The 25,019-nt window shown below is 39.1% G+C and overlaps 1 protein-coding gene across 1 annotated transcript in view; it reads left to right on the top strand.

Annotated features, from left to right (window-relative positions):
- The window catches only part of LOC309851128 (uncharacterized protein), an 82,931-nt gene extending 74,817 nt beyond the window's left edge, over positions 1-8,114 (top strand). Inside the window, exon 5 of the mRNA XM_082705956.1 lies at positions 7,916-8,114. The gene's annotated coding sequence lies outside the window, so the exon portion shown is untranslated. The remainder of the gene's footprint in view (positions 1-7,915) is intronic.
- Positions 8,115-25,019: the final 16,905 nt, after the last annotated feature.

Here is a 25,019-nt window from a genome sequence, read left to right as displayed (position 1 = left end):
TGTAGCTGGGTGGAAGCCCTTTCTTGAAGGGAGATCCAAGTAATGAATCTTCCACCCTTTTACCATCCAGATCCACCATTTCATTCACATTTGGGAATCAGCGCCTCCCAGATTCCAGTGGATCTTTCTTCTTGTAGAGAAATTTAGAAGAGGGAGCTTAGTCAGATGAACTACAGTCCTTGTCAGGGCAGTTGGTCTTGGCACCGCAAGTGGTACTCATCCTCTCCCTTCTCTACTGTCCATTCTAAATTTACTTTGCCCTTAGCTATCATCTCTGCTGGTCTCAGTGACTTACCAGGTGGTGGAACACAACCTTCATGTCTGAGGGTTCTGAGCCATTGGTGACCATACCTTTCTTGGCTTTGGCTGCTGCACTTGTCCATCTACATTCGTAGTTGGACAAGGGGATACCATAAAGCACCCAAGTGGAATGCCTGGGTTCCATACAGATTCTTCCTTGTTCCCATTTTGTAACTATTGTCAATTACTTTTGCCAAGATGGTGAATCTTCTTGCTTGCTCATCCAGGGACATAGGGATTGAAATCACCCAGGCAGTAGCCATAGCTTGTAGTTCAAGTGGCGTTCTTGCTGGTTCCCCAATCTTGAATTTTTATTAGGGCAACTGCTCTTAACCTCCTGCTCTCCATCCTTGTTTTCTCTGGATAATGTATGTGAAGCAATACCCACATTGGCTGCCTATATGTATTGGCCCTTGGTATGCCATATTCTATTAACCATCTCTACAACTGTCTCCGAGTCGAGCCCCCTTGGCTGCCATTTCACGTTGCTGGTCATTACAATAATTGTAGGATTCCCTCCCACCCCCAGCCTCGGCTTATGGTAGTTAGGTGCTGTCCCCTGGTCTTTGTTGCTTCAGGACCCCATCAGGTCCATTTCTGTCAGTGAGCTAAGCCCTGTCACTGTCTCCTACTGGCAGCCCTAGCCACCACTGAAATTCCTACTGATGCTGGTGCTTCTCTCACTAGCGTATTCCTGATAGCTCCCTGACAAATGAAGCGTATTCTGGATGTATGTAATAGACATTTATGTAATACAATTCTTTGACTGGTCACCTGCCCTCACATAAAATATCTATTCCAACATGTCTACTTCTCTCACAGAGAGAGCAGCAGGCAAAGGGAGAGGTAGGGGCAAGGAGCCTGACGTGGGACTCAAGTCAAGATTTCAGGGTAATGAGACTGAGCCCCATGGCAGGCTTTGTGCTGGGCCTGCAGCCTGCTTAAGATTCTCTCTCCCTCTGCCCCTCCCTCCTCCCTCTCTAGTAGAAAAAAAAAAAAAAGTAGGTTTTTTTTTTATTTGAGTATAGTTGACACATAATGTTATATTCGTTTCAGGTGTGCAACATAGTGATTCAATAACTTTTACATTGTTTACAGTGGTCAACTTACAAGCAGTCCAAGTGTCCACGGATAGATGAACAGATAAAGATGTGATACACACGGGCGCCTGGGTGGCTCAGTGGGTTAAGCCGCTGCCTTTGGCTCAGGTCATGATCTCAGGGTCCTGGGATCGAGTCCCGCATCAGGCTCTCTCCTCAGCAGGGAGCCTGCTTCTTCCTCTCTCTCTCTGCCTACTTGTAATCTCTCTCTGTCAAATAAATAAATAAAATCTTAAAAAAAAAAGGATGTGATACACACACACATATGTATATATATAATTCAGCCAAAAAAAATGAAATCTTCCCATTTGTAATGAATGACACGGATGGAACTAGAGCATATAATTCTAAGTCAGAGAAAGACAAATACCATATGATTTCACTTACGTGTGGGATTTAAGAAACAAAACAAATGAGCAAAAGAAAAAAGAGACAAACTAAGAAACGGGCTGTTAACTCTAGAGAAGAAACAGATGTTTCTGAGAGGGAAGGTAGGTAGGGGACGGATGAACAAGGTGATGGGGATTAAGGAGTGCACTTGTCACGAAGAGCACTGGGTGGTATATGGAATTGTTGAATCTTTATATTGTACACCCGAAACTAATTTGACACCGTATGTTAACTATACCGGAATTTTAAAAAAAAGCAACAAACCTCTATACATTATGCTGTGCTCACCACAAGTGTAGCTACCATCTGTCATCAAGCAACACTGTTAAAATACCAGTGACTAGATTCCCTATGCGGTGCCTTCTATTCCTGTGACTTACTCATCCTTTAATTCTAGCACGTATTTTCCACTCCCCTTCATTTTGACCATTCCCCCACCACCCTCCCCTCACAACCATCGGTTTGTTCTCTGTATTTGTAGGTCTGATTCTGCTTTTTGTTTGGTTGTTTATTTGTGTCATTTTTTAGGTTTTGCATATAAATGAAATCATATTATATTTGTCTTTTTCAGTCTGACTTATTTCACTTAGCATAAAACCCTTGAGGTCTAGGATGGGTAGACTTTGGTGAGACAACTTTCCCTAGACCTACACCTTCCCCTACATTACCCTGATCTGAATCTTAAAGAAGGCACCAGAGTGCAGTGGAGCGGATACCTAGGCTTGGAAAAACTGCAGATTTGGGGGGATCAAAGTGTTAACCTCAGAAGGTTAACTAGGAAGCTCCTCAAGGACCTTGTAGGCTTTAAGTAGGTAAATATTATATTTTAAAAGAGATTAGTTTTTAGTGGGGGAAAAATGTGCTGAGTGAGAAGGTTTAAAAGGGGATGGGATAACTAGTTGGAGCGGAGAATAATTCTGGATTATCACTTAAGCACCCTGGGCGTGCAGCCAAATCTCTTGGGTTAATATTTCTTCTCCTTTTTTTTTCCAGGCTTAGGCAACAGCATAGCCTTCTGTCGTTTTGCTTTCTTTGTCCATTAAACTGTCAACAGGTGATAACCTGCTGTCTCTTTGGACCCAGAATACTTGGCTATCCTCTTACCCTTAGTGACATTTTGGTATTGGTGTATTAATACTGGACATCTAGGGATGGAGGGATGCCATGATGGTGAATGAAGCTCTGATCCTTTGGAAACTGGTGATTGTGTCCAGGTACTAAACATTATAAGATGCTGAGAACTTGAAAGACATGTATTTAGAGAAAACCTCCAAGGACAGACTTCCAAACAGGGACAAAGTTTGTATTGGTATGCCACTCTTCGAGCTCTCTTGATGATATTATCTTTTGCCATAAAATGCAGGTTATTACAGTGATGGGGAAGAGAGGCAGAATCAGAAAGGATTTTGAAGCATACCCTTCAAGGAAATGGCTCAAAGCATCACACTGAAGATTCCCTTTTTTGTATTTGGACTTCACGGGGAAACAGTGAAGCTGTAACAGCTCCCAAGTTACTAGATCTAACTTTGTTACATTTGTTAGTTACTCTTTTATTTAGCACTTCCTTAATATTAGACATTATGGCAAGTGTTAGATATATTATTCCATTTACTTCTCATGGAAATACCTATGAGATAGGCACTATTAACATTCTCACTTCATTCAGAGAAAATTGAGGTATAATGCCAGCAGCAGTAAGACCTTGATGGTGTGTAGCATCTGGATAGTGGGAAATAAGTGACCAGCGGAGGGACTCAGAAGAACAAACACCATTAAGAGCAACTTAGCAAAGGCTAAACCATAGTTATCAGGGAATAAGAAGATGCAGAACCCAGAAAAGTGCTTTCTTAATGTTTTTAGGACTCTTGTAAGAAATAGATGAGATCAGACTTTTAAAATTAGATTTTTCATTTATTCATGTTTTACTTCCTTCCATGAGTTGGGCACTATATTGGGACTGGGAATATAATAATGTACAAACACTGTTCACAGGCTGTTGAAAGATCATTCAAATAATGGTAAAAGGAGAAGCGCTATAATATAGAGCAATGTTCCCAAAACTTTTCTGAAAATGAGAATTTTGTGGGCGGCTTGTTAAATATACAGATTACCAGGCTTCTTCCATGGAAATTCTGAGATCCTGGAATATGCTTTTTAACAAATACCATAGCTGAGTCTTACATTCGGGAAAGTTTGGGTGTAGGTGCGAATGCTTTTAGTGATCAAAGGTGGAGTGTCTACCCAGGCTGGAGAGTTAAGGATGACTTCACAGAGGATCGGATAGCTAAAGAAGAGGTGTAGGGAAAGGAGTCATTCCTTTCTCCAGCAAGGGGACCCTCATTTCCAAAGTGTGAAAGGGTGAGCCAATACTGACCTATTTAGGATAGCAATTAGCCCCACTGGAGCACAAAAGATGCAAAAGGAAGTAGAAAAGGCTAAGGTTAGAGAGAAAGTTGGTGGTCAGATTATGAAGATTCTGGAATGCCATGTGAAGAAATTTAGATTTCAGGAGATTTTTAAATGCTTTTAAAATTGTGTATTTGGGGATACTTGGGTGACTCAATTAGGCATCCGACTTTTGATTTTGGCTCAGGTCATGATGTCAGATTCATGAGACGGAGCCCCACACCTGGCTCCACAGGAAGTTTGCTCCTCATCCTCTCTCTCTCTCTCAGCCGCGGCCCCCCCCTCCGCCGCCTACTGCTTACGTGCACATACCCTTTCTCCCCCTCTATCCTTTAAAAAAATAAATAAATCTTTAGGGAAGAAAAAATGTGTATTTAATCATAGAGTATAAGGATCTTTCTATATATATATATATTTTTAAAAGATTTTATTTATTTATTTAGATGGGGAAGAGATGGAGGGGAAGGGACGGGAGAGAGAATCTCAAGCAGACTCCCTGCTGAGCTCAGAGCCAGATGTGACTCCATCTCAAGACCCAGAGATCATGACCTGAGCTGAAATTAAGAGTCCGACGTTCAACCAACTGAGCCACCCAGGAGCCCCAATTCTCTCATTTTAAATAGGACGCATTTAAAAATATTTTCCACTTCATCTTTAATTTGGTTTAGCTCTAATTTTGTAGTCTGGCCCAATATCCTGTGATTATTGCATCAAGACAATGAAATGTTGCAAAACAATCCTTCTCTTATAAAACAATTGTTTCTAGAAAAATAACCCGTTTTCCTTTTGTTCTGTCACTTCAAGTTTTAATTGGTGAAAACTTTCTAGTTGCTTTTAATGTTTAAAAATCTATTATTTATGGTGCCTGGATGGCTCAGTGGGTTAGAGCATCTGCCTTCTGCTCAGGTCATGATTGCAGGGTCCTGGGATCAGCGGGGAGCCTGCTTCCCCTCCTTTCTCTCTGCCTGCCTCTCTGCCTACTTGTGATCTCTGTCTAATAAATAAATAAATGAAATCTTTAAAAAAATAATTTTATCTAAAAAATTATTCTACAATTCTTACTTTAAGATAAAACCTTGGATTAAAAACTTATTTGGATATTTGTGACAACTAAAACGGAAAACGCCAGGCTTTAGGAAAAAATGGCTTTGGAAAAGCAGAATCTTGCTGAGTGGAGATATATGTGTTCTTTATAAGAACAACTTATATTAGAATCCATTGTTATTTATACAAATTTTAATTGAGTGGAGAACTGTATTTCTGTGCAGGGAAGTTTTGTGAAAAGATTAATTCAATTTAGGAAAAGAAGGAAAATTATTAAACAGAAGAAACAATAATTTAGAAAAAAAATAATGTAACTCCATTAGCTAATTTGGATTCAGGCAGTTTATCCAAGGAAGCAGTTAGTTGTATGTGTGAAATTGGGGCAGAATGTGAGCAGGCTTCATTTCCTCTTGTTGGGTCATCTTACTTAGAATGATGAGTGGTTGAAGTAAAACAGAAGAATCTCAAACATCATCTGGGTGAGGAATTCTTGACTTTCATTGTGCATTGGAATGACCCTAGAAGCTTTCAAAAAATGCACTCCTTCAGGTCTATCCCTTTGCCTCCACCCCTCCCACTTTGACTTAGTTGGGTCTGGGCATGTGTGTTAAAATGCAAAACACATAATTCACCATCTTACCATTTTTAAGTGTACAGTTCAGTAGCATTTAGTACATTCCTAATGTCTTGCAGCCATCACCACGACCTGAGCCGAAGGCAGCGGCTTAACCCACTGAGCCACCCAGGTGCCCACCACAGGTGATGTTAATGTCCACAGCTGAGACCTACTCGTCTTGTCCAACTCCCTCCTATTCAGATGAGAAAATTGAGGTTCAGAGCAAGAAAGCGACATTTGCTTACCATCCCCTAATTCATTATATGCTTACTGCCCAACTACTATGTTCCAGGCACTGTGCTAGATACAGTTAGGCTCACACAAGGCCAAGAAAACTTGAACTCAGATCTCCTGATTTGAACACTTTGGACAGCTTCACAGGTTCTCTTTCTATAAGACACCCTTTCCCTTATGTTTAAAAAGTGCAAATTTCACACAGACCTGTACCCCTGGGGATAAAAATATATGTTTATAAAAAATAAAAAATTTTAAAAAAATAAATAAAATTTTGTTTTAAAAAGTGCAAATTTCAATAGCAGTAAGATATATTATTTTCCACTCTTGGGCTATTTTGGGGAACCAGTTTTTAATATGCTTTTCTGTAGACTTCTATTTGGAATCACTTTCTTTTCTCTAATTATACTCGAAGATAAACATAGTAATCACAAGTGAAGCCAAACTATTAATTTAGTTGGAAACAGCCCACTTACAGTATCTTTAAGTTTACCCTCTATGCAGAGAACTACCTGGTAAATAAAAACATAGCAGAAAATCCTTAAAATGCTGTTTCTCTAAAAGATGGGTGGGAAACCTCTAGCTTTCAACTTAATTTCATCTGGCCATGGGACACATCCAAAGAATTTATGCTTAAGGCCATGAAATTATAACCTTATTTTAAAGCATATAATAGCAATATCCTTAAAATGTATTCTTTGTGTAATAAAAGTCAATAACATCCAAAAGAACAATTTTGAAAAGCACACAAAAGGAACATTTCATATTTCTTTGATGATAAAATCATGAATTTATTTTACTTATATAAGTTTTACATAGTGATAAAATATACATGACATAAAATTTACCATTTTAACCATTTTTAACTGTATAATTCAAGCACAATATGTACATCACAGCATAATGTAACCAGCACCACTATCTATTTTCAGAACCTTTTCATCATCCCAAACTAAATTTTGGTCCCAGTAAATTACAAGTCTCCATTCTCCACTCTCCCCTAATCCTTGGTAACCCACTTATTCTTTGTCTATGAATTTGTCCATGCTAGATTCCCCCTATAAACGGAATCATACAGTATTTGTCTTTGTGTCTGGCTTATTGCACTTAGCATCATGCCCTCAAGGTTCATCCATGTTGTGGCTTGTGTCAGGATTTCCTTCCTTTCTAATATTCCATAGTATGTATATACCATACCCACTCATTTGTGGATGGATATTTGGATTGTTTCTACTTTTTGGCTATTACAAATAATGCTGCTATGAATGTGGATGTACAAATGTCTGTTCCATTCCCTGCTTTTGATTCTTTGTGTATACACCCAAATGAAATTGCTGGATCATATGGCAGTGCTATGTTTGATTTTTTGAGGCACAACCATACTGTTTTCCATAGAAGCTGCACCATCTTACATTCCTTCCAGCAATACACTAAGGTTACTACTTCTCAGTACCTTTCCCACCTTTAGTAAAATTTCAATCTTATTTACATAAACTTTATTATATAATTCTTGATAGCAAAATGTTTTTAACCCCCTCATCTTTAATTATTCCATTTTTAGGTTGCATGGTCCCTTCTCAGTCCAATATAATATATATGGTGGCTAAATGGACACAATAAAAAATAAATTAAATAAATATTTGAAAATAAAACAAAATTCTTATTCTTCTATCTTAAACATATACCTTCTCTGATTATAAAATATGTTCTCATTGAAAACCTGCAATTCATGTAGTCCATATTTCTCCAGGTTTAATCAAGCTGAGAGTACTGATCGGATCACACTAACACTAATATCTGAAATTTTCGTGCCTCTTGTTCCCAGGCAAATCTGCCCTCCTCTTCTGCCCTGCCTGAGGTATTCCTAGAAGTCCTCAAGAATTCACCCTATGCGCTCCGAACAGTCACTGGTGTAATTACTGAAAAAGCCACGAGAGGGCAGCAGCTCCCTCTCACCCTTGACCCCAGCCCTGCAAAGGATGCTGCCATCATGTCCACAGCAATTCGAAAACAGAAAGCTCTCCAAGTGCTGCAAGGCAAGTATACAGAAACAGGGGGGTATTCCTTGTCCATACTTTTGGTCACACTTTGTCACCTGCGGTCCACAGAGTCCTGTGTGGGAACGTGAGCACAAGTCTGAATCTAAGATTAATAACGGATTGTGAAAGTAAAAATAAAAGTTCTTGACAACCTGTAACAGGCAGCTAAGAGCTGGCCATAGTGTTCCCCACAGTTTTTACAGAGGAATAATGATTAGATAAGGTCACTCTGTGAGTCTGGTGGAACAAGTCAATAACATGACTACACCATAATCATATCTGAACATGGACAGAGTGAGGACATTAAACAACTATGAAATAAGCAAATACTCCCCTGTTCTAGCAATGAAAGACTCCAGTCTTATAAGTAAAATTTAGATACCCAATCAAGGAATTGTCCCTGCTTCTTGGAGAGTGCAGTCTAGAACAAATCCTTGCTTCCCCCCAAATCAGCCAGCACAAACCCAAATCCTAACAAGACCATCCCCACTGGTTCTTAACCCAGACAACCCCAGGTATTTATGGTGTATGCTCCCTTGCAGCAGCAAGCTTATAAATCCAAGTTGATTTGACAACAGTTGTATTACCTGTGGCTTTTGTCTGGCAGGCCACTGTTTTGCATTGCCTTCATCTCCCTTCCTCTTAAAAATATTGTCACAAAGGGGCGCCTGGGTGGCTCAGTGGGTTAAAGCCTCTGCCTTCGGCTTGGGTCATGATCCCAGGATCCTGGGATCGAGCCCCCTATCAGGCTCTCTGCTCAGCAGGGAGCCTGCTTCCTCCTCTCTCTCTGCTTGTCTCTCTGCCTACTTGTGATCTCTCTGTCAAAAAAAAAAAAAAAATTGTCACGAAAATCGATGTTTGCAAAATGACTGGGTTTTAGGTGAAAAAACTTTTTTTTCCTGTATTTTCTGAAAATCTTGCAATGAACGTGGAAAATTTTTATAATAAAGGAAAGAATTATACCTTTAAAATAATAGAACTTGTTTGCCCACCGCTCCATTTGTAGGGAAACTTTGAAAACCCATGTACATTTCTCCTTGGCTTACACATCAAAATGAAGTATTGTACCCTTTCTCTTTGTGTCAGTTTTCTCTCTACTTCTCTTCCCATTTTTACTCTTTAAATGTTTTTCTTGGTTCATTCACCTGTTTTCACTTCTTTTATTCCATTCTTCCCTCTGTAAGTTGTAATGTGAGGGTCTGTGTGTTCTCAGATAGATAGCAGTCTCTCAGAGTGGGCACCACTTCCTCCTGCCTCACTTGGAAAAAAATCACTTCTTGATTATGACTTCCTTCCAGTTGACTGCAAATGGGACTTCAAAATGGGACTCTACACAACATTCCAGGTAGCTACATCTGACATCCAGGGGTTTGTCTTTCTAGATGAAAATGGTTGGTCATCTCCTGACATAGGTTAACAGTCTTGAAGACTCAACCCACCCCCCTTTCATAATTTAGGAACAGTTCACCTAGGCTGGGACAATATTCTTGAGCAGTCCTTAAAGAAAATGATATTGGAAGGATGATATTTAAACTAGATAGATTAGGGATGCCTGGCTGACACAGTTGGTTAAGCGTCAGCCTCTTGGTTTTTGGCTCAGGTTGTGATCTAAGCCTATGTTGGGCTCTGGGTTGAGCTCAGTCTGTTTGACACTCTCTTGCCTATTCCTTCTGCCCCTCATCCCCTCAATTAAATAAATAAAACTTAAAAAAAAACTACTTAGATTAGAAGAACAAATGTGTTCATTTTTCTGGTTCTCTAAATTACTCATTATAATTAGGAGCATGTAAGAAGTGCTGCTAATTATGAATAGGTCTATCTTATCCACTATAATGAGAATTTTATATAATAATAAACTGTTTTACCTTATTAAATCTTTTCCTAAATTTTCCTAAATTATTAATGAGTAAATTTTACTTACTGAGTACCCCCCAATTAATTTCAACCAATAAGATTCTTAGAGCTCCTACAACTACATTTACTATCCTTTTTATGCCTCCCTAAATAAATCGAAGTTGAAGCTTTGTAACTTGTCAAAGCTTCAGTCTTGGAAAAACATTTCCCAGACTAGCCCAAAGGAATGCATAGGAACCATTTAGTTTTTAGCACAGAGCCCCATACAATATGGCCACTAGAAACAGTTCCATATCTTCCTGTTCCTACTGGCATTAGATTTTTTTTTTTTTTTTTTTTTTTTTTATCGCTGGAAAGCTCACCAGTTCTCTCAGTGTTGGGGGCCAGAGGAAAATCTTTGCAAGTTCAGAGAAAGCAAAGGTATTATAAATACAAACCAACCCCTGATACAAATGGAAAAGTATTAATAAGATCAATGTTTCCTCTTTATTATTGCATTCTTGAGGCGTATCTTTATTCTATCAAAAAGCCTAAATGTGGGGCATCTGGGGGGCTCAGTCGTTAAGTGTCTGCCTTCGGCTCAGGTCATGATCCCAGGACCCTGGGATCAAGCACCACACTGGGCTCCCTGCTCTGTGGGAAGTCTACTTCTCCCTCTCCCATTCCCCCACTTTGTGTTCCCTCTCTCGCTGTCTGTCTCTCTGTGTCAGATAAATAAATAAATCTTAAAAAAAAAAAAGCCTAAATGTTTTTGAAAGGTACAGAAAAAGAAACAAGCAAGTAAACCAGTTTTGCCTTTTGTTTTTATTTCATTGATAATTAATGTATCCATTTATGTTTAACTTTGTATATAACCAAAGTAAACATCATAAGCTTTTTATGTGTCATGCCTTCTTTCAGAATTTCATGTGTACTAACTTGCTAATTCTGCAGACAACCCTAAAAGATTAATAGTAAAATAGTAAAAATATCTCTATTTTTAAAATGTGAAAACTGAACCACAGACAAATTAATAAGTCACCAATCTTGCCCAGCTAAATATGTGGTAAAGCTAATATGAAACTCCAGAAATCTGGCTCTCAAAGCAACAATCTCTTTTCCACTGGATACACTTTCCTCAGATAGCAAGTAGGCCTGATCCAGGCTGTGCCTACCTAGGCCAATTGTGTACTCCTTCCTGAAATTCCTGTCTTTTTTTATTTATTTTGTTTTGTTTTGTTTTTTAGAAATATAGAGAGAGTGTGTGCACTTGCGGGCTAGAACGTTGGGTAGGGAAGGGACAGAGGGAGAATCTTAAGCAGGCTCCACACCCAGTGCTGAGCCCCACCCCAGGCTCGATCCCATGACCCTGAGATCACAACCGGAACTGAAATCAAAAGAGTCAGATGCTTAACTAACTGAGTTCTAAGTCATGGGAAAGGGCTGCAAATATTTTGAGTCTGTGTATCCCCACTGAGGGGGTATCCTGACCATACCACCTGTGACAAGATTTTTCTGCAGTTCTCACCTCTGACCTTCTAGATCTGCCTTGTTTCCAGTTGAATCCAGGCCTACTTCTCCAGCCTTCCTTTGGGTTCTGTAAACTCATCACACTCACTTTCAGTAAACTCTCTTCTCCTTGAGTTGCCAGAATTAGTTTTTTTCTTGCACCAAAGAATGCTAATTGATAACATTGGAAGTTAGGGAAGATGTCTATCATTTCTTTAAATTCTCTCTCCTGTGCTAGTGCTATGCACAAGGGAGGTAGCTGACTCTGGAGCTCAGTGGCCTGAATTTGATCCCAGCTTCACCAGTTGTTAGTTTCCTATCTCAAAAATGACGACAACAGTAGTACCTACGTCAAAGCGTTGTTGCAAAGATTAAATGAGAGAAACATAAAGTGCTTTGAAGGGTATCTGCCATAGAGTTAAGTGCCCAGTGAATGTTACCCTTTTTTATTATCAGCATCCGTATTTCTACTCTGATAAAATTATTCCAATTATATATGCAATATACAGTAATAATTTTGATCCACCATTAAAATTTAATTCTCCACATATATAAGTAAGGCATTTTAAAATTTAATTTAAAAATCTCCAGAGAGAAAATCTCTGAATATATCTATATTTATGAAAAGATACACTCTGGGTTCTGCAACAGCCTCTCATTTTAATACATATTCTATCTAGTGAAATACCTCTTCTTATTTTAACCACTTTCTGAGAGACAATGTTGTGAATATATTAATTTTTCATATAAGTAGGTGAGTATAATGAAACATTGTAGTAAGTTTCATTCACGCTGAAAAGATAATCTTGAAATCTGTATAGATAAAGCCATTTCACTTTATGTAATTAATGAACTTTAAAAATATGAGTTCTGAGTAGAATTCACAGGACTGTTTTTTCTCTGAAAAGGTTGAATTCACCCTGGACTTTTTTGGTCCAGATGAGTGATTATCAGATTTGTGAATTAGCTAAGTGAGAAACATACATTAAATTATTTTTTCTATTGACCTGAATTATCTTAATTGGCTCCACTGAACTCATTAGATAAATATTCAGCCCTCAAATTGTCTTTCCCGTTTAGAAGATCAAAGCATGCACGGAGAATGGTTTTTGTTTAAAAAACACAGTTCCGTCTAAAATAAAGGTGGATATCTGTTAAATATCATATCATCAAAGTTAAGATATCACGGCATGTGGGGGCGCCTGGGTGGCTCAGTTGGTTAAGCAGCTGCCTTCGGCTCAGGTCATGATCCCAGCGTCCTGGGATCGAGTCCCACATCGGGCTCCTTGCTCGGCAGGGAGCCTGCTTCTCCCTCTGCCTCTACCTGCCATTCTGTCTGCCTGTGCTCGCTCTCTCTCCCTCTCTCTCTGATGAATGAATAAAATCTTTAAAAAAAAAAAAAAAAAAAAGATATCACGGCATGTGATTGGTTTTAAAATTTAAATTTCAATTATGAAACTAAAGTGAATAGGTGAGAGTTCTCATCATGAAAAACAGAGACCCAAACAAATGAACAGGACAAAGAAATTTAGAGGTGTATGCAAGAAGCCAAAGAAAATGTCAAAAATAAAACTATTAAAAAATCCTCAGAGAGATAAGGGAGGATATGCATTCATGAAATAATAGCGTCCTTGGAAATTAAAAAAAAAATTAGAGCAGAAGTAAAAACTGTAATAAATGATTTGGAAGGTGAGGTTGAGGAAAGAGAGAGAGAAAAAAAGAAGGATAGAATCACTGCAGAATATCCATTTTCTCTCTCTCCTTCTTTTCTTTTCTTTTCTTTTTTTTTTTTTTTTAAGATTTATTTAATCAGGATGCCTGGGTGGCTCTGTTGGTTAAGTGTCTGATTGTTGGTTAAGTGTCTGACTCTTGGTTTTGGCTCAGGTCATGATTTTGTGATCATGGGATCAAACCCTTTATTTATTTATTTTAGAGAGAGAAAGAGAGAGAGCGAGCATGTGAGCAGGGGAGGGGCAGGGGGAAAGACTCTCTAGCAGACTCCACACTGAGCACAGAGCCCACAGGGACCTCAGTCTCACAACCTTGAGATCATGACCTGAGCTGAAACCAAGGGATCAACCAACTGAGCCACCCAGGAGACCCTGTCTGATGTCTACTTAAAATGTGAATGCCTCCAGGGCAAGGATTTTATTTATTTTACCCACTGTCTAAAACAAAGCCAGACACGTGTTAGGTCCTCAATAAGTATTTTTTAGTGTAAGGGGTTGGAGAAATAGAAAACAAGGAAAATAGAAAGGAGCAAATTATCACAACACAAGGACCTTCTCAGCATAGTAGGAAACCAATTTCCAGAGTGAAAAGATCCACTTAGCACAAGAATGATACATCATTGTGAAACTTTAGAATGCCAGAGACAACCTCTAGAGAGGAGGAAAAAACCCATGTAAAGATAAAGAATTGGAGAGGCTTTGAACTTCCCAAAGCTGGAACTATGTTAGACACCAGTTAGAAGTTCTCATGATGTGATTTTTTATACTTATTCAAATGACTGATGATACAGAGAAACTTACTTCACTGATGCCCAATGACAGATAGTAATCTACTTTAATATCATGCAAGATTAGTCCTTACTTGCAAGCATGCACATGAACTAAATTCTTTCAGAACATTGTCATCAAAGAGGATCAGAAAAGCAAATTCACATCTAAAATTGTGTGGCTCAATTTTAATTCCCTGGTGCTAAATTAAAATTAAACCCATTAACTATTCAGTCTATTTTATATGCCCTCTTGGCATGCAATTGCAACAAGGAGACAACGGGGGAAAAGTGAAAATTAAATGACACAAAATTGATTCTCCAATGTCCCTCCAATAAACTAGAAACTAATAATGTTTACCTCTGGTCAGTATTCATGTGGCAACCATGGCTAGCAATCCTATATGGAGGGATTGTTGATTTTTTATTATGTTGTTTGTTTGTTTTCTTTTTTAAGAGAGAGAGTGAGCGGGCAGTGGGGTAGGGGCAAAGGGAGAGAGAGAATCTCAAAAAGACTCCCTGCTGAGTGTGGAGCCAGATGCTGGGCTTGATGCCAGGACCCTGAGATCATGACCTGAGCCAAAAATCGAGAGTCCGATGCTAAATCAACTGAGCCATCCAGGTGCCCTTGGATTGTTGATTTTTCAGTGTTGGAGCCTTTCAATTGTAAGTTACAGAAACTCCACTTAGACTAATTTAAGCCTCAAAGAGAATACGTAAGCCCCCAGGAATGGGAAGTCTGAGGAATAGGGCCTGCTTTGAGCATAACTGGTTCTAGAAGGCAAATCATATGATTAGATCTCTCCCACATTTTTCTTGGTGTCTTTCCGTCTTACTTCCGGTTTTCGTTTGTTTGTTTCTTGTTTTTGTTTTTCTGTGTGGCTTCGTTTTTTAGGTAGGCTTCCTTCATACAGGAGCAGAGATAACCCACCAAATAACCCTGGTTGATCGTATTCTCACAGTGAGCAATTCCTAAGAAAAGAGGGCAACTCTTGCTGCCCCAGGGTTTACATCAATCTTTGGAAAGAACTTAGGTTATGTCACCAGCTCCCTTCTGGACCAAGTGTGTGTCTACGGGAATTAAGTGCTCTGATTGAGCAGCCTAGTTCATAAGCCCTTGTAACTGACCAGCCCACCAGAATCCTGTGGAATGCAAAGGCAATAATTAGCAAATGGAAAGGACGGAAGAAAACTCGCCCACCCACAAAAGGAACAGATGACTGCTTGCGTAAGATTTCCCCCAGGAGTCAAAGTTCTTCATGCTATAGGAGACCAAATAAAATTCAATGATTTTAAGAAGAACACACTTGAGAAAATTGTCCCTTGAAGTGATGGATGGCTTACCTAGAGTTTAATAAGGACAAAAATTCAACCCATAGCATTATGTACATCACTGGAGGTATCCTTATATTTTTAATTTGTAAGTAAATGGTGCTAAGTTTGTGGCTTGAAATTGAAGCCTGATCTTTATCCATACAGCTTCGCACAGAGAGGCACATCTTTGAGATGAATGTAAGATCTCAACTTATTCTTATCTAAATGTGTCCCAAAATTGTATCTAATATTTGTTGGTTATGATATTCGCACAGCCCTGGTACTTCAAATCAGATGTGGACTCTACCCTTTTTAAAAACATCTCTCTTGTATACTTTGTTAAAGCTCTGGGACATGATCTGATCAAAACACACTCAAACTTGCATATCTTTCCTTCTATAATCATAATCTTTCATAATCAATATCTTTCCTTGCATAATCTTTCCTTATATCTGTGAGAACCTGCCTGACTTCCCACTACTTTATCCTCTTTCTCCCCACAGATATCAACCCCTTAAATAAATCTCATCTTCCAAAAGACACTCCTGTCCATCACCCAGGAACTTGGGCACAAAAAGTTATACTATTGGACCAGCTCTAAACTCATATTCCAGTAACTGGGTGTCTGAATTTTCTCGAAGACCACACTTTCTGGTAATCAGTTCTTGTAACTACACCTTTGTCTGGTCCCTGTGCCTGAATGCCTGACTTAGAAACCTGCTAAGAACCACACTGTCTCTAGAACTGAAGCCCCTGCTTGTTCTCTTCAGTCTTTGTTCTTATCATATTGGGGACTGAAGAAATGTACTATAACCTCAGCCTGAATACTGGAGATCTACCTGGAGAAGCAATCAACATCTACCATCGGAGACCTTCCAACTTTTTTGTATTGAGCCCATGCTTTCTTGCATTGTAGCCTGCTGTCTTTTACTATACCTTCTGGAGATAAACTTAGTCCCAGCAACAAGAGCTCTATCTGTGCCTTCCAGTGCTTTTTTTTTTTTTTTTTTTTAAATTATCTTCTTTTAAAGTGGGTTTCATGCTGGGCTCCACGGAGCCCAATGCAGGGCTTGAACTCAAGACTCTGAGATAAAGACCTGAGCTGAAATCAAGAGTCAGTCACTTAACCGACTGAACTAGCCAGGCACTCCTAAATGGCTTTTTACTTCAGTGGGGTAACTCACTTCCGGTTCTTACCCTTCTTCACACCTCTGTGGAGAACAAGATTATTTTCTGTCGTGCTGCATTTTCTCAATATTCTGAGTTTAATTTCATGAAAAAGTTACTCTTTGAGAAGAGTAATTTAATCACGTGTTAGTAGAGGAAGTTCATGCTGGATTATAGCAATTTTTTACACTTTTTTGTGCTGCTCTTGTAAAAATAATTTATTCTTAACTTTCCTACTATTTTGAATTTTGTCGTTTTTGTCTCTTCAGTATCCTTGGTGTTGGAGAATTAGCCCTTTTTAGTTCATAGGACTTTGAATCACAATACTCTGATAGCCTTGGCCTTACGGGTGGGTCTATGACCTGGATCTGGTCAATTAGAGTCCCACCAGAGCGACTGGTTCAGAGATTAGGACTGACCAGGGATGACCAACCAGAGACCTTCCCTAGAAATTGACATACACAAGTTTGGGCTTGTGACATACACAGGCCTGGGCTCCTGAGGCTATTCCCCACCACAGGGAGAAAGGATGAAGGCACCAAGAATGAAGATATGAAGCCAAGATATGAAGTGAGAGAATGAAGCCAACCCAAACAGAGATGAGAAGTGAGAGGCCAAAACTTTTGATTTAACACATACCTGTTCTTCCCTGTAAGTGAGCCAAACCTTTTTTTTTTTTTTGGCTTAAGTTAGTTTGAGTTTAATTTTGTCATTGTCATTAATAGTCTGAACAAACTTGGGGCACCTCGGTGGCTCAGTGGGTTAAAGCCTCTGCCTCTGCCTTCTGCTCAGGTCATGATCTCAGGGTCCTGGGATCGAGTCCTGAATCATGCTCTCTGCTCAATGGGGAGCCTGCTCCCCACCCCCAACCCCCCACCTGCTTCTCTGCCTACTTGTGATCTGTCTCTCTCTCTGTCAAACAAATAAATAAAATCTTTTTTTGAAAAAAGAGTCTGAACAAACAGGACTCTATTTCAAGATATTCACATACCTAGCCAAAATCCACCTGCTGGAGATCTGGGACTGATCTCTTCCTTATCTTTCCCCTCAAGTTCCAACCCACTAGAAAGCAGATCGAGCCTGTGTTGAGGTAAAGTGGCTTTAGCCTGAGGCTAAACTGATGTCTCTCTCAATTCCTCTCTTATCTAGGCCTTCCAAATCATCTCTAGAGAGAGTTGGGTCTGCAAGAAGGACAATTCCTTATCAGCCAGGTCATTACCTGTCTCAGAAACCCTGTCACCAGCAAAGTATCACCCATAGTTGATGGTGTAAGAATTTGGATCTCTTTTCTTAGTGCACTGTTCCTGCTTCCAAAGGCTTGTCCTGATGTCAGTAATCAGAGAAGTCACTCTTACCTGACAGTGTAGAAAAAGATGGTACCCTCAGGGAATCTCAGCAAGTCAATTTCTACAAGTCTTTCTTCTATGCAATGGGAAGGGGAGTCACCCTTCTTCTTGGGTTCTTATCTCCCTTCCTCTCTTCTTAACACCTCATCCCTTGTTCCTCCCATCTTATTCATAGTACCTTACTATGAAGGGGTTGGTTTACAGCTCAGAACGGACCACTCAAAGCCCATCTCTCAACTTTCTGAATTGAATTCCAGCTCTTATGTCCCCTTCCTCAGATGCTATAGTCCCTTCTTATCCTCAGTTATGCTTTACACAGTTCCAGTTACCAAGGTCAACCGAGGCTCAGAAACAGATGATCCTCCTTCTGATGGATAACCCAAAGGCTCATAGTTGCCTAATGTTACATTACAATGCCAACATCATTCGTGTCTCCTCATCTCATCACATAGGCATGTTATCTCACATCTTCACAAGAAGAAGTGTGAGTACAATACAATATTTTGAGAGAGCCCACATTCACATAAATTTTATTACAGTAAATTGTTATAATTGTTCTATTTCATCATTAGTTATTGTTGTGAATCTTACTGTGCCTCATTTATAAATTAAATTTTATCATTGCTATGTATGTATGGGAAAAAACACATAGTGTATATAGGGTTTAGTACTAGCTACGGTTTCAGGCATCCATGGAGGATCTTGGAATGTATCCCCCACAGATAAGGAGGTACTATTGTAATGCCATCTTCAAAACCACTTTCCTTTCTCAAGGCTTTCATATAAGCCCTTCTCCTCGATGTAATTACTTTTCCTGGTCAATTACTTTTCCTTGATTAGCTTTTTGTCTTCCTTTAGGCCTCAACTATGATTTCCTCAACTTAAGTATTAGCTCCTCCAAGAAGTCTTCCCTGCCAGTTCTATTTAATGTAGGACTGACACTGTGATCTCCATCTCAACAACCTTGTTTCAGAACAAAAAGAAATAATCACTCCTCATCAAGCCTACCATAAATGTACTCAGGTCTAACTGTTTCTTTGGGTTATTTTCATATGAAGGCTACCACGCCACATAACACATTAAATGAATCTGTGTGCTTTTCTCCTCTTACTCTGTCTCTTTGCCATTTATTTTTCAAATGCAGCCAGGGGTCCTAAGAGGGTCGAGGAAAATTTTCTCCTACCCTACACGTGAAGAAAATAAAGATGAAAAAAAGGAGTCCTCTCTACTCTTCCTAACCTACAACATGAGTGTACCTGGCATTCCTTGCCCCTCTCTGTCTCCCCACAGAGGACATTGTCAAATGTCGTTTCACCCAAACAACAGAAATCTTACTGTAAATATATTGGTGGGTAATAATTTCTTACTGGAGGTTTCAAGAGAAACAGAAAAGTGGTTATAATACACCAGTAGCAACACCTTTTAAATATTTCTAAACATTTTTCTCTCCTTATAGTTACTCAAAAATCAACCTCATTTATTTCTCTTTCTAAACTCTATTCAACTTCCCTCCTTGTCTTGACACTCTAACTTCTCCACCTTCTTTCTCTCCCCCCAAATCTTCCTCTTTGGATCTTTTTCCCTGCCGAAAGTGGAACAAATGCTCCTCTTCTGGCTCCTTTGGTTTAGATTTCCACCCCCTTAGTAGGTACTCTGAAGAAAGGCTTTTCGTATGACACAACAATCATAGGATATGAGAAAGAGAGAAAGGGATCCAATCATTTTTCTTTTTTAATATCACTTCTGTTGGAAATTGCACAATATTTGAGAGTACAATACAGTAGAAAATATGCCAAAATATGAAGCCTTCAAGGACAATCCTTTGTACCTAGACAGAGTGTCTATAGGGGCACTAAAAAGGATTAGGTGATTTGCCTTGGCTTTTGTACTTTATTAGTGCCCAAATGACTAGTTCTAAGTTATTAACATCTCAACTTGTTAAGGCTTCTCTGTATACATCCTAAAAGAATGCGTTGCAAACACCCTCTGTATGATTTTTAACCCACTCATGGTCTCTCTCACTCAAGGTGTCTTTTATTGTCTTCCAGATGCAGTCCCTTTCTTATAAAAAAAAAAATGTATTGCTGAATCTTTCTTTGAATGACTAAGAGCTCAAGATGCAATAGCCTGTCTGCAGGTCTTCCTTCCTTTTGCCAGCGTGGGCTGTTAACTATATGAATGTAGGTCTGAGGACACTGCAGACATTTTCAGTGTTGCACCATTCAAGCAAATATTCAATGTCCAACAGAATAGCTAATTCTACATGGGACAAAAATAGATGGAAATGTGCTATTTGTGGTTCAGCTTGGCTTGCATTTTTGACTTAGCAAAGAACTGATTTCACTTTTATATTCTGCTCTGTTCTTTACAGTTTCTTAAAAACATAGTTTATAAAGTTTAAAAAAATTACGTTATTCCCAGTGGCCCAAAATGGATATTTTAAAAAATCTAAAAGCAAAATAGAATCCAGTTCACTATAGTGCTGCTTTCAGTATGATTTGGGGCCTTGAGGACGGGACAGGTGTGTTAAAGAATCATACCGTTTTTTCCATCTTATGAAAGCCCATATATGTTTGTGATGAGGATAGCATAATGCATAGAAAATTTGAATCATTATGTTGTACACCTGAAACTAATGTAACATTGCATGTCAACTATACTCAAATAAAAATTTTTTTAAGATATTATTAGATGAGGGGCACCTGGGTGGCTCAGTGGGTTAAGCCTCTGCCTTTGGCTCAGGTCATGATCCCAGGGTCCTGGGATTGAGCTCCTAGTCGGTCTCCCTGCTCAGTGGGGAGCCTGCTTCCCCCCCCCTCCTCTGCCTGCCTTTCCGCCTACTTGTGATCTCTGTCTGTCAAACAAATAAATAAAATCCTTAAAAAAAAAGATATTATTATGGACGCCTGGGTGGCTCAGTTGGTTAAGCAGCTGCCTTCGGCTCAGGTCATGATCCCAGCGTCCTGGGATCAAGTCCCACATCGGGCTCCTTGCTCAGCAGGGAGCCTGCTTCTCCCTCTGACTCTGCCTTCCACTCTGTCTGCCTGTGCTCGCTCTCTCTCTCTCTGACAAATAAATAAATAAAAAATCTTAAAAAAAAAAGATATTACTAGATGAAAACATAATTTTAAAAAATTTTAATTCCAGTATAATTAACAACCAGTGTTATATTAGTTTCAGGTGTACAATATAGTGATTCAATGACTCTATACCGTATTCAGTGGTCATCACGGCAAGTGTACTCTTCATCCCCTTCCCCTAGATAATCACATCATTGATGAACAAATAGCAACAAGTTAATAGATTCAAAATATATTGCATAACCTCAAATGAGGCACTACATAAAATGTTGGAAACTCTTGAAATTCTATATAATATGAAATAAAAATTAATTGATCACTATTTTCATATACTAGCCACTATATGTTATTGTCACCATTAATCTAATTTTATCTTTTTTAACTCGACAAGTAGGCAATTGTGGCAGACTATTACATTAGTGGCCCTCAGAAACTGTATTTTTGGGGGGAGCCTAGGTGGCTCAGTTGGTCAGGTCATGGTCTTGGGTCATGGGATCAAGCTCCACATCGGGCTCTGTGCTCTCTGCTTCTCCCTCTCCCTCTACACTCTCTCTCACTCTCTCACAAAAAAATAAATAAAACCTTTAAAAAAAAAAACAACCATATATTTAGGTATAGGCATCGTTATGTAGGCCTCTGTCTCATCAGCTCAGCTTGGCCATGTGATTTCGTTTGACTAATGTGGCATGGGCAAACAAGGTACCAACAGAGGCTTGATAACTTCTTGCACTTTGGGACTTGTCCTCTGAATGCTTTTTTGGAGCTCTGACCTACTATGTACAGGTGTTCAGCAACTCTGTCATAGCATCCACATGGAAAAACAAGAATGCTCAGTTAGCCCCCAGATGTCCCAGCCATCTCAGGTGAGGCTCCAAACATGAAGGAAGGGGCCATCTTGAACATTTGAGTCCTATTAGACACCACAGGGAACAGCAGAACAGCCCCCTGCGCCTAGCCCTAGTTTCAGAGTAATTCAGAGCAAAAATTTGTTATTTTGCTTAAGTCTTTAAGTTTTGGGGCAATCTCATGCAGCAAAGATAACGGAGTCAGCAATATAATTGTTTTATAAGCAAGTAGTTGTTTATGTGCATTTACATGTATACTAATTTATTTGGTCACCTTTAAAAACTTTTATCATAGACCTTTTTAAAAAAGATTTTATCCATTTTTTTGACAGAGAGAGAGACACAGCAAGAGAAGGAACACAAGCAGGGGGAGTAGGAGAGGGAGAAGCAGTCCCTGCACTGAGCAGGGAGCTGGATGCAGGGCTGGATCCCCGGACCCTGGGATCACGACCCCAGCTGAAGGCAGACGCCCAATGACCAAGCCACCCAGACACCACTATCATAGTCCTTTCTTATAGAATAAATTTTCTTCTTCATGAAATAAATCCATTTGAAGATTTTTTTAAAAAAAGCAATATGTGTTTGGGGCGCCTGGGTGGCTCAGTGGGTTAAGCCTCTGCCTTCGGCTCAGGTCATGATCCCAGGGTCCTGGGATCGAGTCCCGCATCGGGCTCTCTGCTCAGCAGGGAGCCTGCTTCCTCCTCTCTCTCTCTCTCTCTCTCTCTCTCTCTCTCTGCCTACTTGTGATCTCTCTCTGTCAAATAAATAAATAAAATCTTAAAAAAAAAAAAGCAATGTGTGTTTATTGTGAACATATATAAAAGACACGAAATAAAAATCATCAGTAAAAAAAACATCATCAGTAATCCCCAAACCCAAAGGTAATCATTAATAACGTTTTGGGATATTTTCTTTCAGTATTTTTTTCTATAGGCATGGCTAGTTTCAAGGGCATGGGACCTGTGTAGTCCCACAGAACTCATGTTCAGAAGGGCCCTACATTTGGTTTAAGTCTCTACCATTGTTATCTTGGAATTATAACTTTCAAACAAGAGATCTTGAGTTTTCATTTTGCAAGACTCTGCAAATTACATAGTTGGTTCTGTCTACAGATATTCATGGACACATATATACAGCTTATATATACATATATTATATATAGATATATTTATAACCTATGTCATTAAAACTCCAAAATTCTTTTTGTAAAAGTTCTTTTTAATACTTGCATAATATTTCATCATATGGAAGCAATCATGTGTTTAGTTATGTTTCTATTTTGGTACCTAGTTTGTGTAACATTTTATACTGTTATGATGAAGAACATCTTTTCATATCATTTTTTTAATGTAGTTCTAATTATTTCCTTAAAATAACATCTGAGAAGTAAAACTAAAGGGAGGAAGGGATTCAAACATTTTTGGAACTTTGTATTTAAATTGCCAAATAGCTTTTCAGAAAGATCACTATTTCCAGCAGAGTGTAAGAAACTCTCTCTTCAGGGGCGCCTGGGTGGCTCAGTGGGTTAAGCCGCTGCCTTCGGCTCAGGTCATGATCTCAGGGTCCTGGGATCGAGTCCCGCATCGGGCTCTCTGCTCAGCAGGGAGCCTGCTTCCTCCTCTCCTCTCTCTGCCTGCCTCTCTGCCTACTTGTGATCTCTCTCTGTCAAATAAATAAATAAAAAATCTTTAAAAAAAAAAAAGAAACTCTCTCTTCATACCCTCAACAGTGGAGAATATTATAATTAAAAGGTGTTTGGTAATTGAATAAGTTAAAATATTATCCACTTAATTTCCATGTCTTTGACTACTGGTAAAGGAAGTTTTAAAAATATATATATTAGTCATTTTTATTTCTTCTTGAAATTGCCCAAGAATGCAAGATTTTTTTATATATTTTTTAAGGCCCTTTGGGTCCTACTACTCTAGCTTTATTTTCCCCATACCTCTCCTTCTCATCCCCCCACACATTCTTTTCTAAATTCCAGCCATACTGAATTTTATTTGGTTCCTAGGATTGGTCGTGCTTTCTCTTGTTTTAACCATTTTGACAGGTGTGAGATGGTATCTCATCATGGTTTTGATTTGTATTTCCCTGATAATGAGCGATATTGAGCATCTTTTCATGTGTCTGTTAACCATCTGGAAGGTATCTATTGATGTCTTTTGCCCATTTCTGAACTAGATTATTTATTTTTGGGGTGTTGAGTTTGGTAAGTTCTTTATAGATTTTGAAAAATAACCCTTTATCAGATATATCATTTGCAAATATCTTCTCCCATTCCACAGGCTGCATTTTAGTTTTATTGTTTCCTTTGATGTACAAAAGCTTTTTATCTTGAAGTCCCTATAGTTCATTTTTGCTTTATTTCTCTGGCCTGTGGTGATGTATCTAATAAGTTGTTATGCCCAAGGTCAAAGAGGTTTCTGCCTGTGTTCTCCTCAAGGATTTTTAAAAAGATTTTATTTATGTATTTATTTATTTATAAGATTTTAGTTATTTGAGAGTGAGAGTGAGAGAGCACAAGAGGGGGGTAGGGTCAGAGGGAGATGCAGACTCCCTGCTGGGAGGGCAGCCAGATGTTGAACTCCATCCTGGGACTCTGGGATCATGACCTACCCAAAGGCAGTTGCTTAACTGACTGAGACACACAGGCACCCCAGGATTTTATTTACTTATTTATTTGAAAGAGAGAGAGAGGGAGAGAAGATGAAGAGCTGAGGGGGAGGACCAGCAGGGTCTGCATTAGCACCAAAGGTGAAGTAGGGTTCAATCTCACGACCCCTAAATCATAGCCTGAGTTGAAATCAAGAGTTGGAGGCTTAACCCATTGAGCCTTCTCCTCTAGGATTTTGATGGTATCATGTCTCCCATTTAGGTCTTTCATCCGTTTTGATTTTTTTTTTTTTTTGTATGATGTCAGGAAGTGGTCCGGTTTCATTCTTCTGCATGTTGCTGTCCAGTTTTCCTATCACCATTTGTGGAAAAGTCTGTCTTATTTCCATTGGATATTCTTTCCTGCTTTGTCAAAGATTTGACCATATATTTGTGGGTCCATTTCTGGGTTCTCTATTCTCTTCCATTGATGTATGTATCTGTTTTTGTGCCAGTACCACACTGTCTTGATGACTACAGCTTTGTAATATAGTTTGAAATTCAGGAAATCATGATGTCTCCAGCTTCATTTTTCTTTTTCAGAATTGCATTGGCTATTCGTAGTCTTTTGTGGTTCCATACAGATTTTAGGATTGTTTATTCTAGCTCTGTGAAAAATGCTGGTGGTATTTTGATTGAGATTG

This window comes from Mustela nivalis, assembly GCF_964662115.1.
Source record: "Mustela nivalis genome assembly, chromosome: 17".
In the NCBI taxonomy this organism is placed as follows: domain Eukaryota; kingdom Metazoa; phylum Chordata; class Mammalia; order Carnivora; family Mustelidae; genus Mustela; species Mustela nivalis.
Note: the sequence above shows the minus strand (reverse complement) of the source record. Positions and strands in the feature narration are given on the sequence as shown.